We start from the raw sequence: 15,965 nt of genomic DNA, 5'->3' as shown, positions 1-15,965 counted from the left end.
GCCGATGGTAACTCTGGCGATACGCCATCCAACAGATGCATTGGCTTATACCGCCACCACTGTTGAGATCTTCTGGCGGTGGCAGCAGCAGGACTACAGACGTCTTTCATCTATGTGGCTGCATACGTCGTAATAGAGCAGGCAGCCCACCAATGGTGTTGTAATAAAGATTTTTTTATCATTCTTTGGCATAGACAGAGTACCTCCAGCAAGCAGAGGATGTGACAGGCTTAAGAAGCTGTGAAAATTGGGAGTAAATATATTATTGAATTCGGAAGCAAACATCCAGATGGATTGAATATGGAGGAGGAACCGGCCACATATATCAGATAACTAGATAATTCAACATGTGAAGCTTCATTTAGTCAGATTTGGAAATTAAAGGCCAGAATTATTACTAGTGTCTTAATTGAAATGATTTAAAATTGTATTTACCTTTAATTGTTGTGTATTTTGTTGGTCTTCAATGTAAATTACGAGATAACCCAACATAGGGATGGATCTGTATAATGAGTATTGTCCCACGGTGGCTAGAAGTCAGAGTGATCTCCATTATATTGTTTGATGCAATATATGGGTGGCCTAGAAGCAATGGTACCACATTCAGTGTGAAACGTTATTCTGATTATCAACATTAGCTTATGAAACTCCTCTGACACAATAGAAACAATTAATTTTGGCTGTCATATTTTAGTTCCACTTCTGGCATGTTCACTCTGGTGAATTTAATGGAATCCCCTGAGTGAATATATATCTATGTATGGATCAATTATCTCAGAAATTTATCATATATATATATATATATATATATATGTTTTGTTGGACCCTGAGGGAAACAATTTACGTTTGGGTTTCTCCTTCATTTTTTTTATATACCATAATTAGGGGTGGGCGGGAAACTCTGCTCCACCAGCAGAGTTTGTGAAGTTTTGTTCACTCTGCGCTCCACTGGGATTGCAGAGTTTATCAAAAACTCCACTGACTGCTGTGTAGTGTAGTTTTAGGAACATCGAGCCTAGTTCTCACTACTTAGTCATTGAGAGGGGGCCATTTGTACCGACAGCATGTAAGGTCGCTCCCTCCAGTTCAAGGGTAGGTGCCTTTTATCCACATCCGAGGCGACCTCCTTTTTGATTTTCATCCAAGCTTTGATGAATGCTGACAGGCTAAGTGGCCGCTAATGATAGCTAAGCTTTGTGTAGCATGAGATAACTTCTTTTCAGCTCAGTTACATTCTTGATCGGTTTGCCCTGTCTTTTAGGAATACCGAGTCTAGTTTTCACCGTCTAGCTACTGAGAGAGGGGGCTACTCCTCTATACACTCCCTGTTTGCTGAGAGGTTATATATGTTTAACCTTAATTAGTAGAGTAAGTGACAAGCCTAGGGGTTTGTTACATCTCTGTTGATTGTTGTTCACTATACTATACGCTGTTTTTATTTTATTTTTCACAGAGCGTTGCCTCACGCTCTGAGTAGCTACCAGGAGCGGCAGGCGCAGTCCCGATTTAATTACGGGTAAGACTGACATGTAGCAGTCCTATTGGCTTAGCATGTGTGGGCCTGAGTCTTGTTTGAATTACATTGCCCAGTCACTAATTTGTCCTGTATGCTTTTCGTTCTATTGATACAGGTACTTACCTCCTTGACCGGTAGGATTCCAAAAAATTTTGAGATTGATCCTGTGGTACAAGGTTGGTTGTATTGTTCTATCTGTCTTCACTTAGACACTAGTTCACGAGAGTGCCTTATGCACTCGTTCGCAGTTGCAGTAGTTTTTGCTGTGGTCCTGAAGAAAGCCTTGATCCAAATTTTTTGATCGTTTTTGGCTGAAACATGTAGACCTTTTCCTGGTTTATAATAAGCGCGTTCGTCAATTTGGTCAGACCGCGCTACTACTCTGCTTTTAATATTGGCACAGGGACATATGTAATTAAAGTTTTTTAATGTTCCCGTAGTCAATTTTAAATCACTTAGTTCTACACTGCACTTTAGGTCTTCACCTTACTTAGGCTAGCCTCATCGATCTTTAGGAGATCCCGCTCCATTAGCGTAGATTAAAACATCCGCGAGCTCCTCCCTTAAGTTGCAGATTGGGAGTAGTAGCTCCTCAGCCAAACCAGGTTTGGTTGTGAGGAGATCCCATATGATGAAGCATGACACCACGGTGGGAGATGGGATTATGTTCTCTTTTTGAGGACTTTTTGACTTGGCTTTAGTTTATTTTTATTCAGGTTTTCTGAGCTCCACTGCTTTTTCTGTTTGTTTTGTCTTCTTGTTCTTCTGTAGTTTCATACCCCTGGACTTCTGCGTTTATATATAGTGTAGTTTCCCACCACAGCCTGCCTCAGTGTACTTAATATTCAACCTTTCCTCAGACAAGAACAGACAACATCATCTCTGCATCGTCCCTGGAGATTCTCCTTACCTCATTATAACTTACTTCAACATGACGCATCCCTAAACAAAACACAATATTTAACAAGAGCATTTGCTACAGAAAAACAGTCCTCATATGTCTGGGCAATCACTTCCTTTAAGGAAAAGGAGGGCAGACATTTGCATTGTACGGGGACAGGTCAGTTCAGCTCCAAGTGTACTGCTAACCCCTCACATATGATTTCTGTAGGCTGCACTGGCATTGGGTGCTTTGGCATGCTGCTACCTAATACATCCCCAGGACACCCTGGCCTAAACTCCACTGCTCCACAGCCCTCACTGCCCTGCCAATGCCAACCCAGCCTTTGACTTTGTACCCGGGCCCAGCAGAGCCTGCACACCACGGAGCAGAGCACACCACCACGGGTTGCTAAGCAGCAAGTAGCAAAATTGGTCTTGGTCATGTTCTTGTATCCAATTCATAGTCCTTACCTGGTGCTGGTGCCTGTGTATGGAGTTTCCCTCCCACCTCCCTGGAGTGGTAACACCACATACCACCTTTCTTACCTACAAGTTGGTGTGGGTGCCCCTGGCCCCATTACTCTTAATGCTGCCATGTACTCCTACCTATGTGAGGACTTTCCTGACTATGACCCCCAGCAAACCAGAACCTGGCCCCACAATGATCACCATCGGAACCCCCAAGGTTCAACACCACCCACATGAACATATGCTGTTCGAGCTTCATGGCTCTAGTCTACTCTGTCAAGTTAAGGATGGATGGTGAGTCTCCGATGCCTAGAGGAAAGAAGCGAGACAGAGAAGAGGTACCCAGCAGATATTTGGTATGCCTCAGAATGAGGGCACTGGTCAGAAAAATGTGCATGGGCAAAGGACTCGAGGCGCCGGTCAGAAAGGAGACAGAGTGAGCGATACAACGGACAGGGAGATGGCATGGGGCCAGGGGCTTTTTATTTTAAAAAGGGTGGGGGATTGCTCAGCACCCCTCCTGAACCGATTTGTGCCCCAGGGACCCATTCCCCTGGGGCCAGACCTCTACAGTGGGTCCCCTGGTCCCACTCAGGGCACCCACTCTCATCTGTTGGGGACCGCAGGGGGAACATCAAGGTCCCCGCGGTTCCTACCAGCTTCCCGCCTTCTGTGGGAGCAGGCGTTGCTTTTGGACAGAGGGAGATGCTAAACATGCAGCTCTCTCTGTCCAAAAGCAAAGCTTTGAGTAAGCAAGAGCATTTTACATGAAATACTCTTGCTCTTTCTAAGCAGAGCAGAGTTTGCTATGGTTTCACGGGAGCGGTAAGGCTTCTGCAAAGCCATAGCAAATAGCAATGTCCCAGGGGTGGGCACCCCAGGACATTGCTGTAGCCAGCTATGTATGGCTCCAGGAGGGTGGCTGCGTGGCCACCTCCATTATGAGAGATAACCACAGGAGGTGGTTGTCTCAGGGTTTGTGGGGGACAGATGGCCCCTCACTTAAATTTTTACTAATTGTCCCGTGGTGGTGGCATTCACAAGGGCTGTGGGGGGGCTGAAGAGTTAACATTACATTTAATCTTAGAAGGGTGGCGGTTCCCAGGGATGCAGGGGGGCCTGGGCCCCACGCATTTATGTCAAGTTTTGCCCCTCGGAGGTGGCAGTCCCCAGGGCTTGGGGGGATTGCGTTGCTCCTCCTCAATAAAAGTTAAACCCCTAGGGAGGTGACAGCCGCCAGGTTGCAGGGTTCTGTGCGGCCCCCTGCTTTTTCACTTGTAAGGCCCTGAGGATGTGGCAGTTCCCTGTGCTGGCGGGTCTGCAAGGCCCCCCATTTTATAATTAAAAAGCCCTGGGGAGACGCAGCCCCGCATAATGGAAATCAAAATCCACGGGAAGGTGGTGGTCCCTGGGGTTAGAGTAAGCTCTAGGAGGGGGCCCGATGCGTCTCATCCATTATATTTAACATGCTCCCGGGATTTGGCCCACCTGGGGCTTTATATAAAAGATGCACTGGAGTTTAAGCGACTTTTTTTTAAAAATCACCTCGGATTCGCTGATCCACCCACAAATTTTCAGCAAAAAAATGCTTTTAAACCCTGGCAGGGTCCCAGTCTGGGAGGGTCAGCATATTCCTACCCTGTCCTCTCTTTTTTATTTTTTACTTTTTTGTGGGACTCGGCTTTTTAAGCCGAGTCCAGAGATGGCTGCTAAAAGTTTCTGATTTAAGTGTTGGCAGACAATCAAATTTTAGTAGGTTTCTCAAAAACCTCTGAATGGATTCACACCAAATCACAAAAAGCACAGTTTCTGGATCAACATCTAGCTTTCCACCAAACTTAGTGTAATTCCCTTCAGAGGTTCGGGCTGTAGTCATGTTCAAAAAAGGAAAAATCCCCATTGACATAATATGGGGAAAAAGCATTTTGGGACCCCCCTTTTTTCTCGGCCCCCACTTGATGGATCACCCCAAAACTTTCAATTCAGCAGCTGAACCAAAAAGGGTACATTTTTTGAAAATGTCAAGAAGATTCATCAAGCAGAGCCAAAGTTATTGGCAAAACAAAAAGTGCTTTTCCTATGGTCTTAACTAAAACTACCTACTGGCAACACCCTGTAGGTAATACATACATATATATGTTTATATATCAGCTGTGGCCGCTGCAGGTAAGAGCGGTGGGGCCAGGTGAGGAGGGTTTCGAGAGACAACCATGAGGGAAATTAAATAAATATTTCATTTTCCCTCGTGGTCGTCTCTTGAAATCCCCCCTCACCTGGCCCCACCAACCCACCGCTCTTACCTGCAGCAGCCACGGATGCACATACACACTCACATACTCACATATATATGTACATCAATATAGAAAAATTTCCAATATCTGAGACAATCCACTTCTTCAATACTCAATCTAAGTAGTGACTGTTTAGTCTCACAAAGTAATAACTGTCTCTTCATCAGGGCTGTGAAACACAAAAACTGTTTAATCCAGTAATGGCATTTTCCAGCATTGTTATAATAAATTTGAATAATTGTGTATTGTCACTACAAGTGAGTAAACAAATTGTCACGCAACCCATTAATTATGCATTGTTGAGTAATGCGCTTCTTACTCATATTTGAATTGCCATTATCGTATGGAATCAAACCATCATGCACAGATAAAACTATAAATTATTGAAGAACACATATCATCAGAGCCCTGAAAAAGTGACAGAGTTGTGAAACATGCGTTGGCTCTGAATATTTTGTTAGAATGAAAAGTAAATAATTGGATTGAGTATTAGAGAAGTAGATTGTCTCAGATATTGGACAATTTTCCAATACTGATTTATATACTAACTGGTGAGATACCTGTAATCAGCGGGCATTATTCCTGATACTCGACTTTTATTGTACATACATATATTTGCATTTACACATACACACATGCATACATTTGTGTATTTCTTTTCATTTTCAACCCCCTTTAACTTTTTCTCCCATGGTTGGATCTTCAGAAAGCTTGTCATACCAAAACTTACCTGACTGAGTTAATAGATTGGCAAATGTAATGCACATTCTTCCATGGAGCCAAACGTTATAGGCAAATCAAGTAATGCCTTTTTAATGTAACGTCTACCTGAATCATAACTAAACAGTGGTCACTGCCACTAAGTAATATATATATTGCAAAGTAGCTATATTTGAGACTGTGTTTCCATTAAAAAGGCATTTTTATGATTTGCCTGTAATTTTTAGCATGAAACCTATTTGTGTGTATGTCTAAGAAGTTGAATGTAATATATTATTTTAATTGGTTAAAAAACATTATTGTATATTAACATTTGTCTTAAAAAATCTCTCTGTATTGATTTTGTAATTTTCCTTTGGAAACTGAGGTTTTATTTTACAAATCTTTAATATATCTGCACAACGTTTGGTACTCAACTACATTTTGACATCTCAAGGTTCATGGGGGGAGATGAGAGAGAAATATTTCCCTCTTTAGCTCCAGTAAAGTATAACTTAAGGCAGGAAGATTACTTCTTGTGGTGGGGTGTAAATCTATTTAGAGATTTCTGAGAAAATCTTTAAAAATGTGATTTCAAAGCTTAGAATGGTTAACTCTTTTGCACAGCTTGTCAGCTGATTTCTCAAGCAATAAACGTTGGCTCTCTGTTTATCAGACATATTTGAACATCTACCAAGAGTTGATTGCTTGTGAGTTTTTGCAGGCTCTGCATGCTGGATATCTAATTAGTAGGGTGATGTGGAGGTGTGGACCAAAGAGGAGCAGCATTCCCCAGGGGTCTGAAAGTGCCATTATTTTGTTAAAACCTTCATCCTATATGCCGGAGTCATGATTTTGTGCAAATTCATGGTGCTGTTTTGAACAATCAGTCAACCATGGAGGGCATGGCTGGACATCGTGCCATGCAGCCAATTGGCCTTAAAAGTGAAGCAGTCAGATGTTTTGCTACAGTTACATCTAAGGAGTAAATATGGCTCCAATAAAAGATTAGCTGTTGGCTTTGTGTACAATGAGATGCACCATGTGCCACTCTCTACGCTGGTGGTTAGACCATGGAAGTTACTGGTTTTGGGACTATGTTCCAAAGAGAATCCCAGGTTGTGATTGAGAGAATTTAGCCATCTTGGAACTCAGTAACAGAACTGAGTAACTCAGATTGTTCTCCATTCCAAATCATGAGAATGTCATCAATATATCTAACCTACTTATAGATATTGGCTCAATAAAGATTTGTTAGGTGAGAGATGTATTTATTTTCCACATCTTCTACATAGATATTTGACAAGTTCAGGGCTAAAACTGTACCCATAGCTACCCTTGTTGCCTATTCATAGAATTGTTCTTCAAAGATGAAATAGTTTTTGATGAGTTCAATAGTAAACAACATAGGACCTTGTTGGGGGTGTGTTCTGGTCTCAAATAAATTGTTAATGATTTCAATGAATTTCTGATTGTGGGATGTTTATGTCCATGGTTATCAAGAGATCAAAGTCTTTATTGCATGGGAATCTTTCTATTATGTTAATCACTGAGGTGCTATCTCACACAAAGAAAAGGATTTGATTACCAATTGATTTAATCAAAAAAGATTTCAACGTATTGGGCTATGGCTTTAAGGGTAGATTTGCAGCCAAAAAACAATTGGTCGGCCAAATAGGTTTGTTAAATGTGTGTGTACTTTAGGCAAGTTTTCATCACACAAAGTATAGACCTATCTCCCGCAATTGGCCACTACTGACATGGAAGCTGCATGGCATGTGAAAGCAGTAATGAGTTGCTTCTTTTACCATTCAATGGTTTACATTTTCCAATTAAATAGTTTTCCAATGACAACACAAACAAACGAAACTAACTGCATTCTGTGCCCATGCACACTGGCACATACTGGCAAAATCACACAAAAAAATCCTAAATGTATCTTACAACAGCAGTCATGCATCACATGCTGCTATGAACATGCTTCCCTAGATGACCACTATGTACAACGGAACATTCAGCAACAGAGATGAAATGGTGGGACATCCAAGTAATTAAAAATGCCTCTAGGAATAACAGATGGATATGGAAATTGAACACTGTAGCGAAATGTTTGAATGTATATGTTGAATGGTCCTTGATATCAATATCATGAAATAGTTCTGTACTCGATTATGCAGGTATCTAATGTATTCTAATTGAAATGTTTACATTTGAAAATATATATTATTATGTGTACATACTTTTTAAAAAGATGTGCATAACTTCACCAATCAATTGTTCATTCTACCAAATATGTTTTCAATGTTTCAAGATGGCTGCCTTGTTTCAGGCCCTATGTATTATGCTATATTTTATTCTGTTTTTGACTTTACTGTTTGCCCTATGTAAATATCTTTGAATGTTTGTTGATAGATCTACCCAGCTGTTCTGCCCATTTTTGTAATTCCTTTAATATTGTATTTCTTCTACTTTCTTCACTTTTATCAGCATTGAGATATTAAAAACTATCACATAAACGTATGAGATATTTACAATCTACACTCAGATAAATAAGAAAATCAATATACACCTACTCCCAATATAGCCCCCACTGGGTTACAGTTATATTGTATGTGACTTCGTGCAAACTTCTGGTTTTAAATGATGGCCCCTGTTAGCACAGTGCCAATGCTGCCAAGTCAGTGAGCTGACATGCCGCTTTATGTCCAATACATTTCCTTGTGACAAATTGGTGAGTGCTTTGGGAAACTTCATACTAACATTGAGAAATGCTAATACAATCAGAGCATTGATTTCTTTTTTTCTTATTTTTTTAGATGATTTATGGCATTCACTGCAATATTGGGTACCTTCAGGCAGTGCTTTAAGTTTTATTAGATCAACCCAGTTAGTACCTTCAAGTTCCTTTGATAATTAGATGGGTTTCACTTACAATATGGTTGTTGACTTAGATTTCCTATCACATAAACGTATGAGCTATTTATATACTCAGGCGAATGAGGCAATCAATACACACCTTTTCCCAATATGGCACCACTGGGTTACGGGTCTATTGTACATGACTCGGTGCAACTTCATGTTAAAATGGTGGTGCCCTATTAGCTCAATGTCAATGTTGCAGTAAGCTGACATGCTGTTTTATGACTAATAGATTTATTTCATGGGAAATGAGTGAGTTTTTTGCGAATGCTTCATACCTACATTGACTAATGTTAATATTATCAGAGCACTGAATTATTTTTTCTTTAATTAATTAGTTGATTTACTGCATCCATCACAGCACTGGGTACCTTCTATTAATGATTCAGGTTTGTTACATCAATCCATATAAGTACCATCAAGTTCCTTCGATAATTAGGTTTCACACCAATATTACCTCTATGCTTGCTAATAATTTGTTTTCTTCGTAGACTTGCATCAATACAGTCCAGTCCAATTTTCCTACAGGAGTCTGGTAGGCCACCATTTTTGAGCCTATTGTAATCAATTTGCACACTAGTTGGCTATGTACCGCACCATTCATTCACTGTGTGATCACTGTGCCATCCTTTTTGAAGAGATGCACATCTGTTGCTCATGGTTGCATAATCTCCACCTCGTCAAATAAGCTTTTTAGGCGCAGAATATTATTAATTTTTTCTATTAATAAGTTATTAGGGGTCCATCTGCTTATACCTATGAATTGCGGTCCTGAAGATGGTCTCAAGTATTCACTGCATTAGAGATCATAACATCGATGGTGGTAGAAATGTATACATACTAAATGTAGTGAATAGTCATTTGATGATCTGAATTACACTGAGAAATAAAATTACAATCTTCCCATGGTTTTATCTGAACCAATCTGCATGAAGTTTGGCAAAATAGTTTTAGTAAACTTGACTTTTCTTTGAATCAACTGATGTTGAATGTTGAAGTTTAAGCCTCCTTAAAGAGACATATTGAAGTGGTGTCCCAGCCTTGACTCCACAATGTACACATATGTTGAAATATATGTAGAGTTTTGATCCTACATAGATTTTTAAATTAATTAAATATCGGTTTCTCTGATATTTTAATTGTAACTACACATTAAGCAGTTACTAGATAATTCTGTTGTTTATGTCTTTCTGAATAAACCGATGCTTCATTGCATTGAGCGACTGCAAAACTGCAAACTGTTGTATATTAATGAATTTAACAACAATCATTTTGTAAAAAGGATGACACTGAAAATAATGAATGGGTGCTTCCCTCCCACTTGTGAATTAGTAAGTTAGTTGTAAATATAATTATTGCAGCTTTTTCAATTAACAGAGGGGCATCAAGACAATGAGTATTTCAAACTAGTTGTTTAGATCATGAAGCCATCCAGATAGGAAAACTACTGAGTGGATACAGAGGTTTTTAGGCTACTTACATTGTTGCAGACTTGAGATCTTCAGACAGAATTTACCATAGGAGAAATTAATGAAATCATTCCGCAACCCATTTTTTGAGCAATGAAATGCAGCTTTAATGAAACCTTTAGCAAATTACCCTGAGATAACATCTTACATTAAAATTGTTCATTCTAACAAGCCTGACCAACAAAGCACAGTCGTCTAGATCCATAAAAAACAGGCTGCTTATTTCTGTATCGCAAATTACCCTTGCAAATGTGCGGCTGCTTTTTCTTTTGGTTCTAGTCCCAATTCTCAAACATCATCTTCGGTCAATGGGAGGAACTTGGAATGAATGCAGTGATATCACAGAAACTTGTTTGCGTACTAGTCCTCCACAAACAAAAAAGTAGCAGACATGTGCCTGCTACTGTTTTACATTGACCTAGGTCTCCTCACCTTCATTTGCTTGTCCTGGTATTTCAGGATAGCGCTTTCTATATACAGGTGACAACTCATGTCTTTTGGCAGGACCCAACTCCATCTCTTCATTCATTCTTCTTTATGGCTCTGAGCTTAATTTATGGCCCCATACAAGTATATAAACCTTCTTCTCACAGTTGTCAACACTTTAGGGCCGATTTTGATGTCGGGCGGACCTGAGTCCATGTGACATTGATCTGGAATTGGGAACGACCGACATCCTGTTGGCGGTCCCAAACCAGCAATTAGGATCCGACCGAACATTGTTGGTTCTCACTCCTATTCCTTACAATGGGAGCATGCATTCCGACCGGAGGGCATGCTCTCATTGTAAAGAGCTGAGATGCAGTTCATCCCTGCACCCCATGCTTGGCACCTCAAGGTGCCTGCCACTGGGAGCAGGGATTAACAAGAGGGCTCCATAGGTGCCCCCTCTGCCACAATCAGGAGGCCTTGCACAAATGGGTGCCCTTCTGCGGCCCCTAAAGTCGACTTCCCAGAACCTTTCTGTGTTGGAAAGGCCGGAACAGAAAGGCTGTCAGAATGCTACATTGCCTTGGGTGGAAAGAGCCACTCTTGGGATCACAGGAGGCTTTCCGAATGGCAGACGGGCCCTCTGAGCCCGTCGTAAGCCATTTAGAAATCCAATTTGGATTCATTTCCGACAGACTCCATCACAATGGGTCAGTCAGAAATGAATCCAAATAGGAGATTACAATGCTGTAGGAATGGCCCCGACCAAGGGTCGGAGCCATTCCTACAGCAATGAAAACAAGAAAATTATTCAATATTTCAGTTTGATTTAAAAAAAAATTTTTTTGCAATTTTCAGAAAAATATTTAATGTTATTTAATGAATAAAATTTGTATAAATATACAGTCAAAAACTGTAAAAAATCAGTGCAAAAAAATAGGTATAACTACTATCACACTTAAAAATTAGCATTTAAAAAACCTTTGAAGTTCACTGAAAAAAAACATAGGTTTCAAAAACGTTATAGTTAGAAATTAGCATTTAAAAAAGCTTTGAAATTCACTGAAAAAACCATAGGTTTCAGAGACGTTATAGTTAGAAATTAGCATTTAAAAGACCTTAGAAATTCACAGAAAAAACCATAGGTTTCAGAAGTGTTATAGTTAGCTGGCCATTTCACTCGTACAAAACCATAGAAATTCCTCTGTTATAGTTAGTTCTGCTAACTATAACTCGCGCGCCCGCAATGAACTGCTGATGATGTCACATATTGCATCATTCATGACATGGTCAGTGACACCACTGATGACATCACTGATGACATCTCAAATGGTGCCGTTCTTACCTGTTACAGTTTTATATGTCTCCATATAAACAGTTTATTATTTCTGTTCAGAACACTGAATGTGGAAAAGCCTAAAACCTGTGGGATAAGTTTAGTGTGAGCTGTTGGCAGAGAGAAAATTTCAATATTCACCTGTGAGCAGAGGTAATGCCTTGATGACTGCTGGTCAGCAGCACAAGATGCTATATGTTCACAAGTAGGAAGGGTGAAAAGCTGGGTGTCTCTCTTGTGGGCAGGGTTGCAAGCTACACGTACACTAGAGGGTAGCAAGTGAAGTGGGCAGGGTGAGAAATCAGGTACACAGTCATGAACAGTCTGAAGCTGGATGCGCACTAGTGGGCAGTGCAAGAACCTCGACCTGCACTGCTGAGAAGTGTGAGAAGATTCAGTAATGCTGGTGGGCAGCAGCAAAAGCTTAATCCTAGGGCCCACCGTGAGAACTTGATGAGCACAAGAGGGTAACATACGAAACTTCCTCAGTGATTTTAATGTGGCACCTTTCACTAACACCAAACGCAAGCCTTAAATCCACCCATTTGTCTGGACACTACTCTGTAAGTAAGGCGAGCTACAGAATAAACTCACAGGTGATTGAGAAATCAACACAGGCACAGAAAGCATGGCATAAACACAGGGGTGCAGAGCTGACTAACGCTGAGCCATAAGGGGGAAACAACACTGAGCAGGCAAGTGAGCCTGTCTCTGCCTGGCATAAGCTGTGTGCAAATGCCCACGGGCACAGGATATAAAACACCATGTAGTGAAACCGAAGGTTTCTCCAGACAAAACATGGGCGATTTTCCACCGACCCCCCCCACCCCTCCACCCCCCGACCCCCGTAGTAAAGCCAGCAGGCCATGCACCCACCCCAACCTACCCGATCCTGTAGAGCGTTTCTGGAGGCATAAGTTTCACCACGCCAGTGCTGTGAAACAACGGGAGGGAGGTGGTAACAAAGGGGATAATTAACAGCAGGGGAAGGAAGGGCCGCATCAGCCTTAATGTAAAACTGCTACCTACTAAAGGCCGGGCAACCCAGTTAAAACATAGCCAGAGCTAAAGGGGCAGGTGGTAGCCCTGGGCTGGGCGATGACTATGGCTATGTGCATACAGTAACAAGCACCTTGGGGCTTAGATTGATGCCAGTATTGGCGGGTGTGTGCTGCTATACTGTGTCGAGTGGGGGATTCTCGCAATGCTGAAAAACTGGCACAGTGGTCCTTTCCATGCAGGTTTGGGGTTGCTGGTGTAGGGAATGCTTGTAGGCAGTGGCAGGTGTGCCACGCTAAAGCTGCCTGCAATCACTAAACATGACCTTTTTTAGGTGTCTTCAGCGGGTCTGCTGCTGCCACTTCTCCGCTGGAACTCGGCCTCACGCAGTGGTGCTGAGCAATACCCCCACCCTCCTCTTCCTTGCCAGGCCTCTCACACGTTTGGCGATCTTATGCTTCTATCTTTCTGGCCGGTGTAGTCTTGTAGCTGGCACCAGGGTCGAATTGCTGGGTGTTATGTTCGGTGGCAGGAGCGACACCTCGTCCCCCCTAGTAATCGCCTTCCGTGTCTCCTGCACTGCACTTCTCTCTGGGCTCACTCTGCGCCTGGCGGGTAGCCGGTCGCTTTGTGTGACCACCGATGAGGCCATCCCGGCCTTGGCTGCGCTCCCACTTCAGGCAGACGACTCCAGCTGCAGGTTGCAACTCTCTGCCATCAACACCTAGGCCTGATGCCTACAGGCCACCAGCCCACACCTACAGTATGGTGGTGGGGGGGTGAGGGAAGGAACACTCACACACTGTCCCCCAGCTCTTCCGCAGCTTGCACTCCAGCTGGCAAGGAGGACGCCCCCGCCTCAACGTTCATACTGCTCAAGGGTTCCACAGATGGATGCCACTCCCCGCAGCGGCTCCGGCGATCAGGAGCTACCACAGGCTCCTCCTGCCGCCATTTTCTCTTGGCCCCACACCTTCAAGCTTCCGCTGCTCAGCTCTTGTATGATACACACATTTTTGCTGATCATTCAATGTGTATATGGACGTACACAGAGCATGAGCTAAGACATTCTGTTAATGGAAAACATGTACATGTTCTGTGTGAACGTTGAAGAAACCCAGGTTCTTCATACCACCACCACCACGAATGCTGCTGCACTCGCAGGCCCCGCCCACAGCCAGGCGGACTCTGCTTGACTTCTGGGTCGTCGCAAGCAGCGTGCAGCTCAGCTCATCACAGGTGTTCTCGGCGGCAGCCTCACGCAGGGGTGCACGAACTAGCGGGGTGGGCTCCCGCTTCGGTTTTTAAAAGTATAAATAGGCGGGTTGGGCACTCGCCTATTAAATAAGCCAAAAACGCAGCTCTTTGTGGGGAGACTGGATGTATTTTCTCTCGATGCGAGGCACAAGATGGCTGCCAATAGAGACACAAGACTAGAGACACTGGCAATGCACAGGCAGTAAAAAAACAATGACACCCTGGCAATCGTGCACACGCACACATGAGACACCGACAATGCATGCACACCCACATGCAAGAAGATGATAAAAGACAATATGTGGAAACACACAACATTTTACAAACTTGTAAAATGTCATAACCCTCCCTAAGAAAATATGGACCAGCAACAACCACCTAGAAATTAAACAATAAAAACTTTGCTTCTCCCATAAACTTCACCATGCTACACTCCTGGCTTTGCATACAGTGAGTTAAGGATGCTCCCTAAACCAGCAGCACAAGCGTAGTGAGATAGTGTCACTCCAGACTGCACGGTTCCACGAACTACTGGTTAGACCTCAGTGTGACGGTGGGTTCCTGCGACAAGACACTGAGAGACCACAATCAGTGGGTGGTCTTCCTCTTACTAGCGCATCCCTGCACTACCAACTAATGGCTCAAGCTGTACAACACACAAACCCCACCAACAGCTCGTGCGTGGATGTGTCTATCCTTATAGGACTGCACAACATTTAAGCTTATGTGCCAAGAAGCTCGTTCAACACTTCTAGACGCTGCATGCATTTCATCCACCTTTTCTATACATGTTTAAGTACATCTATCGCCAGGGCTTTAAGTCGGACAAAAAAAACTGTGCGTGTCTCAACTCAAAGGGACGTGGCCGATGTAAGTAGGGTGTGACTTAAAACACGCAAGCTAAAATTCTGTGCTTAGCATATTGTGTAGCCCAAATGGTATTTTGCTGCTTCTGTCATTACATCCAGATATATAATACAAGTAACATTACACCTACAAAAACAGGACTATTGGCTTTGCCTTTGGTTGTTAGTTGCATAAGATAAATAAGCAACAACTTTATAATAGAATAATATTGGAAATGGTTCAGTGATTAAATTGTGAGACAGTGAAATAACTATAACGAGTCTCTTTAAAGTTACATTAAAGGCAGTGAAGGGTGATACTGCTGCAGAGTTAAGGTTTTACTTTCACCCTGAGGGAGAGGGCAAAAATGGAGAGTTCGTCTCAGCACCTGCTTTTTGGGACTGCTGGTGCTGAGCACTGGCAGGACCCGGCCCAGTTAAAGCCCTGTCTAACGTCCTTCCAAGACGCACCTCGTGCGCTCAAGAATTTCCTGAAGTCGTATCGTTCAGGTAATCTTCCGGAGCTACGAGGCGCTATATTCACAAGACATCTGGAGGAGGTTCTCAACAGTGCAAAACGCGCCTTAGGCCTCGGAAGAATGACAGAGAGCACTATATCTATATCAATAACCACACAATGTGATACAAAACAGACACACACACACTTTATGCGACACCGACAATACACACCCAGACATGGAAACGAGGATTATGGAACGCTGTTAATGCACGCGCACCCAGCATTTTGACAACGTGACAGTATACACATCACGACAAGAATAGTCATACTCTCTCTACCCCCGCAAACAGGCTGTGCTTGATTTGCATCATTGAGGGCCACCGATACTTAAGGGT

The sequence above is a fragment of the Triturus cristatus genome, chromosome 8 (genome assembly GCF_964204655.1).
Source record: "Triturus cristatus chromosome 8, aTriCri1.1, whole genome shotgun sequence".
Taxonomy (NCBI): domain Eukaryota; kingdom Metazoa; phylum Chordata; class Amphibia; order Caudata; family Salamandridae; genus Triturus; species Triturus cristatus.
This window is presented reverse-complemented; position numbering follows the sequence as displayed.